Consider the following 16,662-nt stretch of genomic DNA (forward strand, 5'->3'; position numbering starts at 1 on the left):
ATCACGAAGCATAAAAGTTCCATAATCAAATAAAGCAAAAAAAAAACTCTCAGCTAGAGAGTGAACCCTTTTACTTTAATTCTCTTTAGGATGAAGACACAAAACAGATCCAAAAGGACATTTGCAGGAACATGTCTCTACTACCTTTCAAAGCAAAAATGCTCCATCTCTCCTTGATCTTTTCTCTAGCGAAATACCTCATGGTTATAACTACCAGTCAGACTAGACACCACAAGCATTATGGCAAACATTGCCCTTCCGATAACTACACATAAACAATCCTACATACTTCTACAGACTTCCACAGTATACAGTGACTAGCAAAAGCATTCACCCCCCTTTTTGATGAATTACAAATTATTTTCCTTTGTAGTTTTTGCTGACATTTAACTTCTTTCACATTTTCATTAAAGTGCTCAGTTTGAGCATGTACAGTATTTTTTGATTAAAAGTTATTCACCTGATCATGTTACCTTGACAAATACTAACATTGTATGAACAATTGTACCACAGTAGGACTTTGGCTGGAAGGGAATGAATACTTCTGCTAGGCAATGGATAAGCCATTTTCAATTCTGAAAATGGTTGGCTGTTCTACGTGTTTCTTGGAGTCCGTCTGTTTCTTTGTTACACTTTTCACTAAGGACTTTTATCACCGTCCCCAAAAATGTGTGTACTTCTAGCAAAAAGGGTGTATAAAACATCAACAGCGCTCAACACTGAAAATGAGGAACACCTGCTTGCACTGCTACAGCCCTTTAAAAAAAAAAACGCCACTGGATGCTGTCGTCTGTGAGCACAGCTCAGAATGGTTCTGTCATGTCACGTCAGCTCAAACAAAAGCAACACCAAAATCAGAAGTGACAGTGTCAATAAGTGGAGTCGCAGAGTTTCCCTCAGCGCTGAGGCAGGCCGCCCTGTGAACTTCTCCTGCGACAGCGCGAGTAGGGGAAACAGCAGCTCCTGGAATACTAACTCTGTGCAGAGACTATGTACCGCTTTCTGTTTATACAGCTGTACACTGGACCGAAAGGACAGAATAATACTTTAAAAAAAATAATAACTGAATCCATATAGGAGGCTCAGGTGAAATATAAAGGCGGAGCAGACCAGACTCAAGCCACTCACACTCAAGAATGTACTCAACTACAGGCGCATGAAAAGTCAGGAGCTGAGCTGTAAATGCTCCTGAGTGGCAGTATCAATCACTGAATGATGATCAAGGTTTAACACAATCCTCATCCTACATGCGCTTCTTCAGAACTGTATTCCCAGGCTGGTAATAAATGCCTATGTGAAAAAAGAAATGTGCTGATAGTTATTCACACACCCTTTGTGTTTGGAGCACCTCTCTCAGCTCTCCAGTCTCTTTGCAATAATGAATTCCACTCTGATGTTCTCTGATTCCACGTGGCAGAGGGCTGTGCATCTTGAGCCATTTTGATGCAGCTCATAATTTCTCTTTTAGCAGGTCCTTCAAGCACACACATAATGTCACAGCTGTACATCTTTTCTTTCTTTCATTATTCATTGCAACTCGGTGGTGGCAGCCGCATTTCTGCGCAAGCTTAGAGGTCGATTCAATATTTACTCGGGCAGCAAGAACGTTTTCACATAAGAAGACATGAACTTGAACAGCCCTTCGAAAAAGCACTTAAATTAATCTGTACGAAATACAAATAAAGTCTTGACAGCAGTTAACTGCTGGTGTGTAGAAAAAAAAACTTGACTTTTTTTCCTTTACCTGTTGCAAGTGTTTAGTGTACAGTGTGTGCAGTGCAACATGGAAGGGATATGACACTAAGACACGTACCGTACTTTCCCAGACAAATGTGAAAAGGACTTTTGCTTTGTTAAGGATCATGGAGGTAAAAGCATTTTGTTATTAGAAGATGACCCGCTTGCTCAAAAAAAAAAATCTATTTTGAAGAGATGCTGCCAAACTTCTCAAATGTGGACTATGATTTTCCACCAGGAAATGAGCTCAGGGGAAAGAGAAGCTTCAAAATTTCAGGCAGGATGGAGCATATCCACAATGTTTTACAAGGACTGAAACTCTGCAGCATTGAAACAAGCTTCTGTAAGTTGTTGTGCCGTGTGCAGATGTTTTTTCTCAGTGAACCTGCAGATGCAAACTTAGTTCTCTGCACATCTGACTGATGAAAAGAAGAGTCTGTTAACCTGACTTCAACATTCAGACTCCAGTACCCAGCCAGTACAGTCCTTCACTTCACAGCATTATCATCAGTGAGTGTCACATACCTTACTGTCAACTATTCAGTGGTGTGATAAACTATCCGCTTGTTTACTTGTAGGTTGTCTGAAAATATTTGCCTGGTTGTTTTACAAAGCCCATTCCTCCCGGACCGCTTGAGGTCTGAGCAAAGCTGCTCTAATCTTTACCCCCATTCATCTTCCTGATCTCAGAACAGGATCCAAGCACAAAAGAAGTCTCCCTGAAATTGTGGCACTGAAGTTATACCTTCAAAGAGCAGGTCTGAACAGCAAGGGCTATTTGTGTCAAATCAACACTGATCTGAAGCAACAAGACTGCCTGCAACTTCTCTCATTTCAGCTCCACTGATCCACTAAATGAGTTCAGTTTCTGTTTGGGGCAGTGATACAGAACACTAATCCTCTTCACGTTCATGAAAAAAGGACAAAAACAAACAAGGCAAACAAATATCCCCTAATAAATGTTTTCAAATGAAAATTACTGCCACCAACAACTGCCTTTAACTGCTGTTGCTTCCCAAGACATGGAAAGGCCCATCCTAAAATCTAGTTCACAACTGCACGTAAAAACACAGTATGATAAGTGATTCAGCACTGACTGAAATAGTAAGGAATCCAAAAACCAAGGCTTTTCCCTGCCTACTGGCAAGACTCCATCATTTTCATAACAGAACGCTTCAGGAAAAATCCAGTCTTTTAGATGTTTTACTAGTCTAACCTACATCCGCTAACCAAATATGCCTGCACATTCCTGGCCTCATGCATTCCTCAGCCTGACTTGCGATCCTGACCAGGCTGTCTGGTTCACCAGGTGAGCACACGGGAGGCAGTGTCTATACCAGCCTCCTGTGCTAGAGACATTCCAGCGTGCAGCCTCTCGCAGTGGCAGAAACAGAGCTGGTTGGCAGGTCTGACTGCAGCTAAAAAGTTGCTGGCACTGCACTGAGAGCCTCTGCATTCTCTCTCTTGGCATCGCTGGCTGCTGGCCTGGCATGATATTATTTATACAGAGCTCTCGAGCACTATGATCCATGCTCCAGCTCAGGGGAGGATGGAGATGTGGAAGCCTTGTGGCGTGGAGCCTCAATTAAAGCTGCATGACTATTCTGTGTGTCTGGTGCAAGGGACCACTGAGGGCGATGGTGGGTAGGTGAACAGGTGTTTTTATTTGTGCATTTTCCTTAAAACATTTTTTTTTAACAAATCCGGCAAGCATGGACTGTACTTCAAAGTCCCAAATGCTCTGGATGAGAGCTTGTAAGTTCAAAGGAAACAATAAAGTACTCTGTTCTCCGGTGGGCAGGCTCTGGCTGTTGATGTAGACTCTCATCGCGCACAGCCGCTGCCGTCACGTACAATGTGATCCACAAAGCGTCCATTCCATGCCCCCCCACAAACGATGAAACAGTATTATCCCCGGGCGGCTCTTTAAAGCTCCTTAGGCTCCCTGCTAGATGGCAGCCTCTTCCCCTTAACCAAGTCCACTTTTCCTACTCATTCTACAACCTGAGCCCTACAAGTCAAGACTGTACTCCCCTTTCCTAATCCTCCATATTAACCTCACAGGTATCGACTAACCCGCGACCCCTACAGGTAATTACGTTCTAACGACGGGTGTAAACATGGGATGTTCTGACAATTCCTCACGGAAAAGGAGGGGGGAAAGATCATAAAAATCACAATACATCATGACTGCAACAGCATTTGCACATGCAAATCTAACAATGACATGCTGGCACAACTGCATAACTCAGCACCAAAGCTGACTATATTACAGGCAGGAAAGGAAGCCTTATAAAGAAATATCAAGCCTGAGTCAGGCTTATCACTCATGCTTCCGCCTTTTATCAGTGCTTAGCAGTTAAACCTTTTCTTCCTTCACTTTGTCTTCAGTTGGTAAAATGCACCCTGATGCTCAGATTACCGAGCAAGGTAGACTTCTACAAACACATGAATAGACCGGTGATTCAGACCAAAAATGTAAATTATAGTTCTGCCACCACCTATAATTTGTAAGGATATGCTTATTTTTTTGCTAGCCCTTTTAATTGGAAACATATCATGTGAGTCACCTAGAACACATAACAAGATTTCTGATTTTTGAGTCAAATTCCTAAGCCTCGAAAAATCTGTTTTTGAACATAAACTTAACCATGCCTCCAGGATGGGACAGTGACTTCATAACAATATTTTTTCCTGTCCAGTAATACTTAATTTCCAGCATCTATAATTTACCCTGCTTCTCAATGAAAAAGCTGTATCATAGTATACATTTACATGTTTTATCAGGTTGAAATTTCGGAAAAGACTTCGCTAAAAGCAATGCCCTGTTTGTTAAATAGGGTGTGTGGTAAATACTGGTTACTGTCAGCTGTTTTACAGAACACATCCTTCAACCAGTCATCCCAGCTAAAGAGACATTATGACGTTACAGATGACAAACCCACTACATAACTAAACAAGCTGATCTAAGGCTTAAGTCAATATGATACATTCAGAGCATTATAAAATATGTAAAAAGACATTCAAACACTGTTTGGCTGCCGGGGGGAGAATGAGTGACAAAATAAATTTCTACTCCAGGTCGTTTTAAACATCCACGACAGAAGAGGGCATTATTGTCACCACAGCTTTGAGACTCCTTTCCTGAATTTCAACTCCGCTCTCAACCTCCAAGTACACAAACAATTGCTTCAAAATTGACTCTTCTTCAGATTGGGTGGAAAAAAACACCAGTTGGCTAGTGGGTACAGAACAGACATTTCTATAGCACACCTTCATTTTCATGCCTAGTCGCAGTAGTTAGGCTGCATTAAGCATACTGATACAAGTCTGTCGCTTCACTAACAAAGTCCACCTAGAGGAACTCAAAATGAACACTGCAACAAACTAGAGGACACCAGTGGAACCTACATAAAACTGCGTTTAAATCTAAAAAACAGTAGGCAGGCGCGTCTTTACGCAAAGGTTTGTGGTGGGAGTACAACAAGCTATCCAACCATGTTGTTGAGGCCTATACGCTGCATTCTTTAAAAAAAAAAGGCTGGGTAAGATCCTCAGTTGAATTAACTACTCCGAAACGGGTTAGATCTTCCAGATGTCCCCTTGTTTGTGACCATTCTTAGGTTCTTACCTGTCCGTCTCTCCCTCTTCCTTTACTTTATAACTCCTGTACCACGCTGCGCGCTTTGGTCAATCTGACAACCCACCAGGCAAAACCCCCAATTGAAAACGAACCTGACTTTCACGAAACTCTTCACCACTCGGGGACGTACCCTCAAAAGTACAGTAATAGCAGTAATATGAAAGAGAACCAGGCCAAGCGTACCGGGAAGTGCACTCCTGTGTTAAAACCAACCCAAGTAACGCGCAACTCAGTTAGGTGACACTGACTACACATGCCTCACTTGACGGAGAGCATCTCAAACGTGGACGATTTTTTAAGGGTCCACAAGACGCTTGAGGGACACAGTGAACGTGTCAAATCGTCAATCCCAGGTCACAAACCCAACGTCATAAACCCAGGTGCAAAACGTGATGGAGTCGGCCGGGCTGGACTTGACAGCTCTTGTGTCTCAGATGCTGTTGCCCTCAGAACAAAAGCAAAAGCTCACGAGTTCTGCTTCTGCTCGAGTAACAAAAACGAAATTCTTCGAGGACTCGGAGCAGACGCGCCTGGTGCTGCGTTCTTCTACAGTTCGCCGAAACCATCTAAAGAATAAATTAAAAATGATAATATAACTGTCAAACACAATTACACTCAGTCACTGGGAATACAATAAGTTAGCCTCTCACCCCCCTCACCCCCATAAAATCGATCTGCATGAAGCCACTCTAAGCCGCTTCTTCTTTCTTTACAATGCACAACGAGAAAAAAAACACTGCAAATTAATATGAGAACATTCGCCGAAATATAAAGTTTGGGAAAGCCCGTTAGTAATGAAAACATGCCGCCTATATCGTTGGAAAGTCTCATTTCTCATTTAGCGGCTGGGGCACTATCATCTTCACTACATAGTAAAACCCCTGGTGTTGACTCTTCCTAGATGATTCTGGAATCCCTGGTGACGCAAGAAACTCCACCCCGCGCCTCGCTAATTCTGCTTCACTTCACACAGCCTTATCATCACTTTCCAGAGAAATGAAGAAACAAAAAGCAGTCTGAATGGTGTTCTGGGGGAAGGTTGCTAACGTAATACAAAACACACAAAATAAAATCCAAATACCAAAAAAATAAAAAAAAATATTGAGCGGAATATTATTATCCAATGAACCGACTCCTGCAAATAAAAAAAAACTTTTGATGCACTGCTAAAAATACAATAAACAAAGGCTACAGCGCCAGTCCAACGGATGCAGCGTGCACCGGGTAATTTATATCAAAATGTAATTGCACCTGCTAACTACACTTTGCCACGCCTCCGTGTGTTCACACCGTTCAAAAATTGCATAATGTATGTGTTCCGTTGCATTTCATTCTGCAAGACGCCTTCTCCGTGCGGAGTGGCTGCAGAAGTCAAGTTACACCGTTTATTTTTAATAAAGCTAGAAACCGGTAATGAAACTTAAAACATGTCCTAGAAACAACCACACGGTGTCAAAAAAAAACCTCACAGGTCCCCTTTGAAATAGCAGCTTTCAAACTTTGAATCACAAGCGCTGTGTGCAAACTTTTGTGGGTTTTTGACCATCATTCGCATGCAATGTTAATGCAACGGTCCTGGTGTACCGAAGAAAATGATGCCCGAAATTTCAGGCACACTGAGCAACAGCCCGGCTCGCACGTGTTCGGCGCAATTCTGTCAGGTCAGACTAGGGACACCCAGCGCGGCTGTTTAATTAATACACACGGGTACCTGAGGGAGTACAACTTGTCGTGCTTATCAGCACCTTTTCTGTTGAATGCCAAGACTTTTAGGCCAAACCATTCCACCTTAACAAAGATACCCGTTTTGAAAAGGGGGAACGAACGGACGTGCGACCACTGCAACGGCGTCACGCTTATCCCCTGTGGAAAACCTGTACCTCTATCCAGAAATCAAAAAATTTCAACTACCCAGAACTACACCAAAGAAAACGCACCCACGTCTGTTCTGAAAGATTAAGTTACCGGAAATGCGCTGTAATTTTATTTCTCCGTGTAATAAAATAACTACATTACAATTGGTTATAAATCTACAATTAATGTCCCGTTAAAATTTCAAACTGCAGACTGCACTCAGCGGATCCACCATATAAACTGTACATATCACTGCATCAGATCACTGGCAAGGAGGAACAACTAGAAAGAAAACTTATATATTTTATTTTACCCTTTCGTTTTTAAATCCAGTTAACTTTTTTTTTCCTTTCTCTCTTTCTCTGGAAGAAGAAATGTTACTCTCTGGGACCCGGTCGGCAGCTCTGTCTCAGAACTGAATCTTTTGGCGCCATATTAATGACGTACTATATTATTTCCACCAGGCAGCGACCTTCGGCATTAAATAAAACTGCTGTAGCCTCCCAAACTCTAAGCGAAGGGGATTCAAGAAAAAGACAGCGACCCACGTTTTTACACGCCGTTTCAGCTAAATCTAATCAAATAAATGAGAAATGCGACTGTACCTACAGCAATGGCTGGCCGTGGCGGCGGTGTTTCTATGTAAGAAATGGTGCTAGGTTTATGAGTTCATGCAGCGGCAGATTGTAGCTCTCCTTCATACACAAACACTCTCTGACTGACGTTCTCACTTGTTATGGAGGAAGGACTCCGTGAATCAAACTCGTTTCTGGGTCACTGCCGCCACAGGAGGGAGCACTTTCATCCTAATCCTTGAACCAAGTTTACAGTAACTGGCGTCCCTTTCTGGGAGTGTGCGTGCGTGTGGGGGGACATTTAACTCTTTCAAAACTGAGAGCACTGAAGCAATGGTGTAAGTGCTAGTGCATTCGGGTTTTTTTCTCCATACCAAGGGATATTATTTATTATTTATTTCCCATTATGTTTTTTTTTAGTTCTTAGACTAAACTGATGTTTTTCTTAATTATCTTGATGTTGGTTTTGTTGTATTTAAACAGCAATTGCTTAGAGAAGCAAAGTTTGCAAACTAAACTGCGCATTCATCATCACTATTACCAAAATAACCGCAGAAGAAAATGTGAGATTTTAACACATTTGCATATATCTTAAATAGTAAATATAAGGTAAATACAACATTTTTCCAATTTCTTTGTCCTAAATGAATTTTCTTTTGGCTTCCAATTATGACCTCATCTCCCTGTTTTGCTCCTGAATTTGACCCTGTCTATACGCCTTAGATTTTAGATACTTGAATCAAATGGCAATTGTCTATGTTCTACACCAAAGAGATTTAGTTCCTTTTGCCTGTAAGTGTTGGATAATACCCAGGGAACACAAGTTATTATTTTAGACTCTTCTGTGAACCTTTTCTAATGTAACAACATTTTTGTACTATGTTGACCGACTGAACACAGTATTCAAAACCAGGTTTTACTAGTGGATTGTAAAATTTAAGCTTAACTTTCCTGAATTTAAATGCCACACCTTTTACCTGTGTACCCATGCATTCTTTTCACACTTTCATTACTTTTCACATTATCTTAATGAGGACATAGAAGAATTTGCACACCCCAGATCCCTTTTATATGTAGCCTCCTGCAGCTCTAGATCACCCAAATCACCAAGCAATATGTTTTTTTTGTATGATCCTACTCCCTAGTGTGGATCAGTTTTCACTCATTGATGTTCAAATTTCTTTTGCAGTGTGTTTACCCACTCCCTGATTTTGAGTGTCTTGGCAATTCCTTTGCTGCTATATCTGTTTTTCGGTCATCCTTTAACTTAGCTAGTTTGCTAAATTGCTATCAGAATCTAAATCATTGCTGTAAATCAGGAAAGCCAACAGTCCCCAAACAGTTCCCTGAGCTACACTTCTGATTCTACAATTATAATTTGTGCCCCTTAAGATGATGGGCTATTTCCTTTTTAACCAGTGCTTTATCCTTGTGCATATACTGTACAGTATTCTCATCTTCGATTCTTTTGGGTTTCAGTTTGAGAATCAAACCTTTACGTGGGACCTTATATCAAAAGCTTTCTTATAGTCTAAATATATGATTCTCATATTTCAGTTTTATCTGCTATCCTTGCAGCTTGTTTGAAGAATTCTATCAATATAATTAAACAGGACTTACCCTTTCTAAATCCATGACCTCTCCTTGCTAGCAGTAATAGCTGCATATCCAACAGAGTTGATACAGGGTAATAATAATAAACACTTACATAGCGTTTTTCTGGACACTCCACTCAAAGCGCTTTACAGGTAATAGGGACTCCCCTCCACCACCACCAGTACACTCACCACACACCAGCTATTAGTGGGGAGGAGAACAGAGTGAGGAAACCAATTCATGGTGATTATTAGGAGACCATAACTGGTAAGGGCCAATGTGAAATTTGGCCAGGACGCTGCAGTTATACCCTACTCTTTTCGAGAAGTGCCCTGGGATTTTTAATGACAACAGAGAATCAGGACCTCAGTTTTACATCTCATTTAAAGAACGGCGGCTTTTTACAGTATAGTGTCCCCGTCATTATAATGGGGCATTAGAACCCACATAGACCGCAGGTTGAGCACCTCCTGCTGGCCCCACTAACACCTCTTCCAGCAGCAACCGTAGTTTTTCCCGGGAGGTCTCCAATCCAGGTACTGACCAGGCTCACACCTGCTTAGCTTCAGTGGGTTGGCAACTGTGAGTTGCAGAGTGATATGGCTGCTGGCTAGCACTCAGCCCGTAGACAATGGGCCCAGGATAGCATACACCCCAGATGTCAGGCCATCACTGGGAAGGCACACACAGGGAACAGATTGGAGATGCCAGTTACCCTGGACAATGTGTCTCTGGCCTGTGGGTGGAATCAAGAACACCCAGAAAAAGAAAACGTGCATCCATGGAAGGAATATTTAAACAGAAGTTTGTTGCTGAAGACTGGAATCAAACCAAGAGCCCAAGAGCTATTTGCCACTGAGCCACTTAACACTGTATAAATTCTTACTGGTCAGTCATCCATCTCCAGTAGCATTTAACTGAATATTCTTGTCCACTCAGTCACAGTTATCCAGCAGAGATAATTCTCTCCCAGAGTATATTTATTCCGTTAGCAATATTTTTTCTTCCACAGCTCTGCCAAGTTCTTTCTTTGGCATTTCAAGCAACTGAAAAGACAAGCTCGCCTCAAGTTGGAAGCCTGTTACATTTTCCTTATTTTAGTAATTTAATTGTGATCTGGCAATTATATTTGCAGTTGCAATCATATTGAAAATCGATATGACCAAAAATCAACCTCATATTGATCAGCCTCTGCCAGATACTGGAGATTAGAATGACACCATGAATTGTTTTTAGGTATCATGTTTCTGCTCCAGGAAAACAGCCCCAAAAATCTGCAGTTTATCCACTTTTTACTATAGGCTCACAATGACATTTTGGCAATCCCTTAGCTACATTTCTTTTACTCTTCATTAATGGACAATCATTTCAAGTTTCATGAATCTCAGCAAAGGTTTTCAAGCAGCAGCTCCTCACATCGTATCAGTAATGTGACTAACTTTGTTGTGTTATTGATAAAGGGAAAATTGGTGTGGCTGCAGCAATCAGGCTTAGACTTTTAGATATTCGGCACAATTTCTCTGGTAGGTGGTTTCCTCTTTAAGACAGATCCCTTTGCTTTGCATGAATGTATATACTGCCAGTTGCTCAATAAAATAGCTAGAGCTATTTTTAACAGAGATAAACAGGTACATACAGATATGAAGAATTGCATGGATAATTCTGAACTAATGTCAAATACGTCCGCCAAGACCCACTCACTGTATTTTGAACTCTTTACACTTGTAAAAAGTACAAATCATATTACAAGACAAATAGGACTCAAAACAAGATTTTATCTTCTAGGCATTTAAGGAAATGGATTTTTTACAGTCTGGTCTCAGTAAGACAAAGTATTTATGTTTACGTCAGAGATAACATTATGTTTCCAGAATGAGACAGTCACGTCCGCTTTTTTTCCCAAGAAAGTTGATTGTGATCTGCACACAAATATGCAAAACATTGATTCTTCATGCAGTGTTATCCCAGACAATGCCACTTTCTGTGTAGGATAATTAGGAATGCATGATCATCACATTTTATTTCCTTTTGTGGATCTATGGTTTTCTTTGTGTTCTTGTTCTGTGCACAATATAACAGTTTAGGGATACGATTGTACACACTTTTTTTAGTATTACTTGGTATATTTACCAGGATTCACCCACTTAAAAAGTCTAAATTTAAACAATCTATATCTGGCTATAAGCAAATATTAATCTTCTATTTTCTAAAAGTATAGAAGGTATTCGAATATTTTGCAAAATGGTTTAGTTTAGTTCACAAGTCACTGAACATTATATTTGGAGATAATGGTATCTTCATTCATTCATTCATCCATTTTTCGAAATGCTTCATCCTACACAAGGTCGTGGGGGAGGCAGGGATTATCTTAGCAAGCAAAGGGCACGGAAAACCCTATAGGGGACATCAGTCCATCACAGGGCACACACTCACACCAGGGCTAATGTTTCCAGAAGCCAGTTAACGTTCCAGTTTGTTTTTGGACTGTGGGAGGAAACCGGCGCACTCAACGAAAACCCACACAAACACAGGAAACACCTACAAACTCCATGCCAATAGCACTCTGGGTCGAGAGTTGAATCGAGGGCCCCAGGGCTCTGAGCAAGCTTCGCTTACCGTTGTGCCACACTGCCACCCCATATTGGTATCTTGTTTTGGGTTTTTTTTTTCCATCAGAGTGCACAGTAAAGCTAGATCGTTGAATCTAATCATTTTCTGGATAATAACCTGAATGAATATCTTGTTACTTCACTGAGTGCTTGAAAAGGTTTGGCTGTTTGGAATTGAGTGCCAGGTCATTCCCAGGAAAAAAAAAAAAGGCTGACCTAGTCACTCTCCAAAGAACAGTAAAACCAGAGAAATTCCTGCCTCCCACTGACAAGAAGATTTGCAAACCACTTCCAAACATTAAAATCACAGACATGTCGTATCTGTTCAAGATTTCTTTATTTGCCATATACAACAAGTGTATTGGAATGCTTACTCATTCAGAGGTACCCAGTAACATTAGAGAAATAATAAAATAAAATAAATAAAAAAATGCACAAATGACAAACAGACATGGACAATAAATTCAGACATTAGACATTATAATACAGCCAAGACAGGACATAGTGCAAATAGTGCAGTACCTTAAAGTGCAGGTGCTAATATGAACTGTTTATGATGCGGACTGTTTGGGGGAAGAAACTGTTTTTGAATCTGTTTGTCAGTGTTCTGATACCTCCTGTCAGAACCCAGGGGTGAAAACAGATCGTGACCAGGGTGGAATGGGTCCCGTTCATATGTGACGTTGTGCTGACTTGTGGGTGGAATGTTTTCGCTACAAAAAAATTAAACAGAATCTGCGAGTTGATCAGATTGCTTTATTTAGATTGAACACCAGCATTGCAATTGATCAGAAAGATTAGAACTAACTGTGGCTTTTGAGTGGGTTTGTCATTGTGTTCAGTTTAAATTCAAAGCTGTAAGAGCACCACTTGTTCTACTAGTGCAGATACTGTACACACTTTTGTTTCCTTCTGAGTGACCAGAATTTTATATCATTATTTGTCTATATAGCTTGAAGGCAATGTATCAATGTGCATGTGATGGGTTTCTTCTTTCTGTAATTATGAATGCGAATATGACAGAGGCCCTTGTTATCAGTCTTGTGCATCTTAAATATGCAAAAGTTCTTCGGTTTACCACCCCTTATCTCCTGTGTTTCTGACACAGCTGAAGAGGTGGCCCTGAAGAGATAAGGTCCACACATGACAGGGATAGGATAGCACCACCCTGCCACCAGGGTTTTTAAAAAGCAATTCTCTAAAACTGGCAAAATTGATTATCTCTCAGGCTCCCTCCTGAGCAATATGACATAAGTTACCAGTGGGAGAGACACACAAATCCATCCTTCCATTCTATGAACATTGTCTCTGTTTGAAGTCACAAAACTTTTACAGGATAATTAATAATAATTAATAATTGCTTACACTTATATAGCGCTTTTCTGGACACTTCACTTAAAGCGCTTTACAGGTAATGGGGACTCCCCTCCACCACCACCAATGTGCAGCCCCACCTGGATGCAGGATAGTCTGATATAGCACCTTATCTCCAGTTTTTAATTACTATCCATCCATTTTCTAACTTCTTCTATTTTCTAAAACCTTGAAGAACATAGGTATTAGAATATTTTGCCAAATGGTTTAGTTAATAAGTAAATGAACATTACTTTTTTAGAGATAAGGGTATTCATCAAACTATTTTCTAACTGCTTCTTCCAATTCAGGGTAACAGGGAAGCTACCCTGGCAAGTAATGGGCACAAGGTAGGATACACCCCAGACATGATGCCAGTCCATCACAGGGCACACACAAACACTGACATGCACACACTTACATCTAAAGCTAATTTCCCCAGAAGCCAATTAATGTACCAGTATGTTTATGGAAACCAGATCTGAAGACAGGGAAAACATACAGTACTAACTCCACATACTGTACAGTAGATAGCACCTCAGGTTTGGATCTGAACCCAGGACCCCAGTGCTATGAGGCAGCAATGCTAACCGCTGCCCCTTTTGGAATACTATACCTGGAAAAATAATAGCATCTATTTTGAAATTCACAATGTTTGAATCATATCATATCAATCATAGATGTACGGTGTATGTTCATTAGAAAGGAAGTTTAAAATTAATGTGATGGTGATTACCCCACCAGGACATTAGAAAGTTTAACGCAAATGTGTAGTTAATATTTTGGGGAGTTAACCTCTCACCATATCCAAGGGCAAAAACTCTTAATCTAGAAAAATCTCAGGTGTCTGTGGCAGAGCTCCAAGGTAACTTAAATAGAAAATATGAGTGCCTTCTGTAGCTCATTTTTGAGCGCCTGCTTATCCAACAACCAATGCCTGACCAACAAGAGACACCTGTCAGTCAATTGTCCCAATATGTTTGCTCTTTCAAAATAAAGAGGTTCAACACTATCGATTTGTTTAATTGACCTAAGAAGGTAGATATCAGAACAGATTTCTGTCCTAATACATCTGGAGGGCACCGTACGATGTTGGCAGTCATGCAAGTCATTAAGATTTTAATTATTTTTTATTGACAAATACCAAATGTACACCTGGATTTCCATGATAAATCAACTTTCCATTCATTAAGGGTATAAATAAATGTGCATTATTCTCTTAATTGTCCAGGAAAATTTAGATTTCATGGTAAATCATTTGGAAAACCTGATACTTAAAGGCATTTGGTATCACATTGACATATCAGCATTTTTAGGAAGGAGAGGGAATGAAGAAATATTTTAGTGTTGCACTCTGCATCTGACCTTATCAACTTTACATTAAAGTTCATCACATTTTTTAGTGTAGGAAAAGGAAAAACTATCAGATCCGAACAAAAAAATTCTTGTTTGGAATTGTAGTAATCTTTAATGGGTATGACCGATCCCTTACATTACAGAACATGTATTTTATAATAACTATTTGTCCTGTACATTTATATCTTGAACTGTAATATCCAATCTGTGATAGAAATAAATCTCTACATTTACAAGAATGTAGCCCAAAACGGTTGATTTTGTCTGCAAACACCAGAGGTAAAAAAATAAAAGAACAAAAAAGAAAGAACAGTACGACTGAATTACAGAAATAGACATATTCCAAGAACACTCAATATGGGTCATTATGCTTTCATCCAACAAAACAGCTGAAGTGTTTGTGCAGTGCTGAGCTGAGTTATGGTATCATTCTTCCTGGATCTGTAATAACATGCCAGGCATCTATGTCAGGCCACTGTCTTCAATTCTCCACATCAAAGTGTGTCTGTACGGACAGGAAAATGCAGATACATCAATTTGAGCTGACAATAAACCTGACACACTGCAAAGGCCACTTCAGAAACCACTGCTGTTGGCAGCAAAACAAGTAAATGTCAAACAATGTTTATCTGAGACTATAAAGCCATTTCAGAAGCTAGGGAATGAGGGATAATAGATAATATTGTTTTTGATATTTATTATACAAATATCTACTTCAGAAAATTCATCTCTGGGGTGGTATGGAGAATGAAGGGATTGTACTGAATGAAGATGAACACTGCTAGTGGCTCAGTTGTGTTCTGGAGATTACCATACCAACTTCAGCGAATAAATTCTGCCACTACTCAAAAATAAAATATCGCTTTTTAGCAGTTTGGGATTTTTTTAAGTATGGGGGAAAAAATGTGCTGTCTTCTACTCGACCCTGCGCCCAGTAAAATGAGATTTTCTGCCAATCACAAAAGCCCACATACTCTGCGTCCGAGTTCAATTCTCCTCCCCCTGAAAAGTCCATTTTAAGTAAAAGACAAAAGGAGACTGTTTCTTAAGTGGACAGTTCTATCTTATATGACATCAATCAGATCTCTTGTAAACATCGTGAGACAGTCTTATGCCGCAGTTATAGAAAAGAATTTTCTGCCCCTCTTTTTTTGAATGATTTATTACAGTTTGTGTTCCACAGGATTCTCTGATTATTCCCCCAAAAAAACAGGTTTTGTGAAGGACTCTTGAAGCTGAATGAAAGGAAATTTGGAGGGGGAAGTCTGTAAGTGGCATGCATCTGGTTTAAGACTGTGTTCCCGTATGACTTGCCTTGGGCACAGCCAAACAAAAAGCTTTATTTAAAAAGTAATTTTAAGCAAAAAAAAACCAAAATACCATGTCAAGGAACTAAACAGAAACAGCAGCAGAATACCACAAAGAGTGAGCTGAGTAAGAAGTTCACTGATGGTCCTTTCTGTGTAATTCAAACTCACACAGGATCTAAGTGTAATGTGAAGGTGAGCCTTCTCCCAGCTGATTAAGCAACAACTTCGTCTTGATAAACGCACTTTCGGAAAGATCTAAATGTCTAACATGATTGGGTTCACATAAGAACCCAGGTGACATTTCTATGGAAAAGAGAAGAACATTTTTTTTAATGTTTGTTGCAATACGTTTGCATTGAGTGTATGTAATAATATACTGTAAAAGTGTAAAAGTGATCATATTAATGAGATCTCAAACAGTATTTTAGTAAATGCTCATTGAAAAGGCCTTATGATCATTCCTCATTTTGGTTAATTGCCTTAAAGGTAATAAAGATACAGTTACGTACCTTAAGTGTCTGTCTTGAAATGTATAATTCAATGTTTGTTTTATTTCATGTGTTGCTATAACACATAGTCACTAGGCAGTACATTAACATAATATTTTAGTATACAGATAATTCTGTGGA

The 16,662-nt window shown here is 40.0% G+C and overlaps 1 protein-coding gene across 2 annotated transcripts in view; it reads right to left on the minus strand.

Moving 5' to 3' along the window:
* Positions 1 to 7,958, minus strand: part of jade1 (jade family PHD finger 1) — a 51,675-nt gene extending 43,717 nt beyond the window's left edge. The window contains exon 1 of one of the 2 annotated variants that reach the window (XM_088913660.1): positions 7,844 to 7,958. The gene's annotated coding sequence lies outside the window, so the exon portion shown is untranslated. Of the gene's footprint in view, positions 1 to 7,547; positions 7,630 to 7,843 lie in introns of those variants that run through there. The other variant, XM_088913670.1, reaches the window with a different exon arrangement.
* Positions 7,959 to 16,662: the final 8,704 nt, after the last annotated feature.

Source organism: Atractosteus spatula, chromosome 1 (assembly GCF_055471065.1).
Source record: "Atractosteus spatula isolate fAtrSpa1 chromosome 1, fAtrSpa1.hap1, whole genome shotgun sequence".
NCBI classification, from domain to species: domain Eukaryota; kingdom Metazoa; phylum Chordata; class Actinopteri; order Semionotiformes; family Lepisosteidae; genus Atractosteus; species Atractosteus spatula.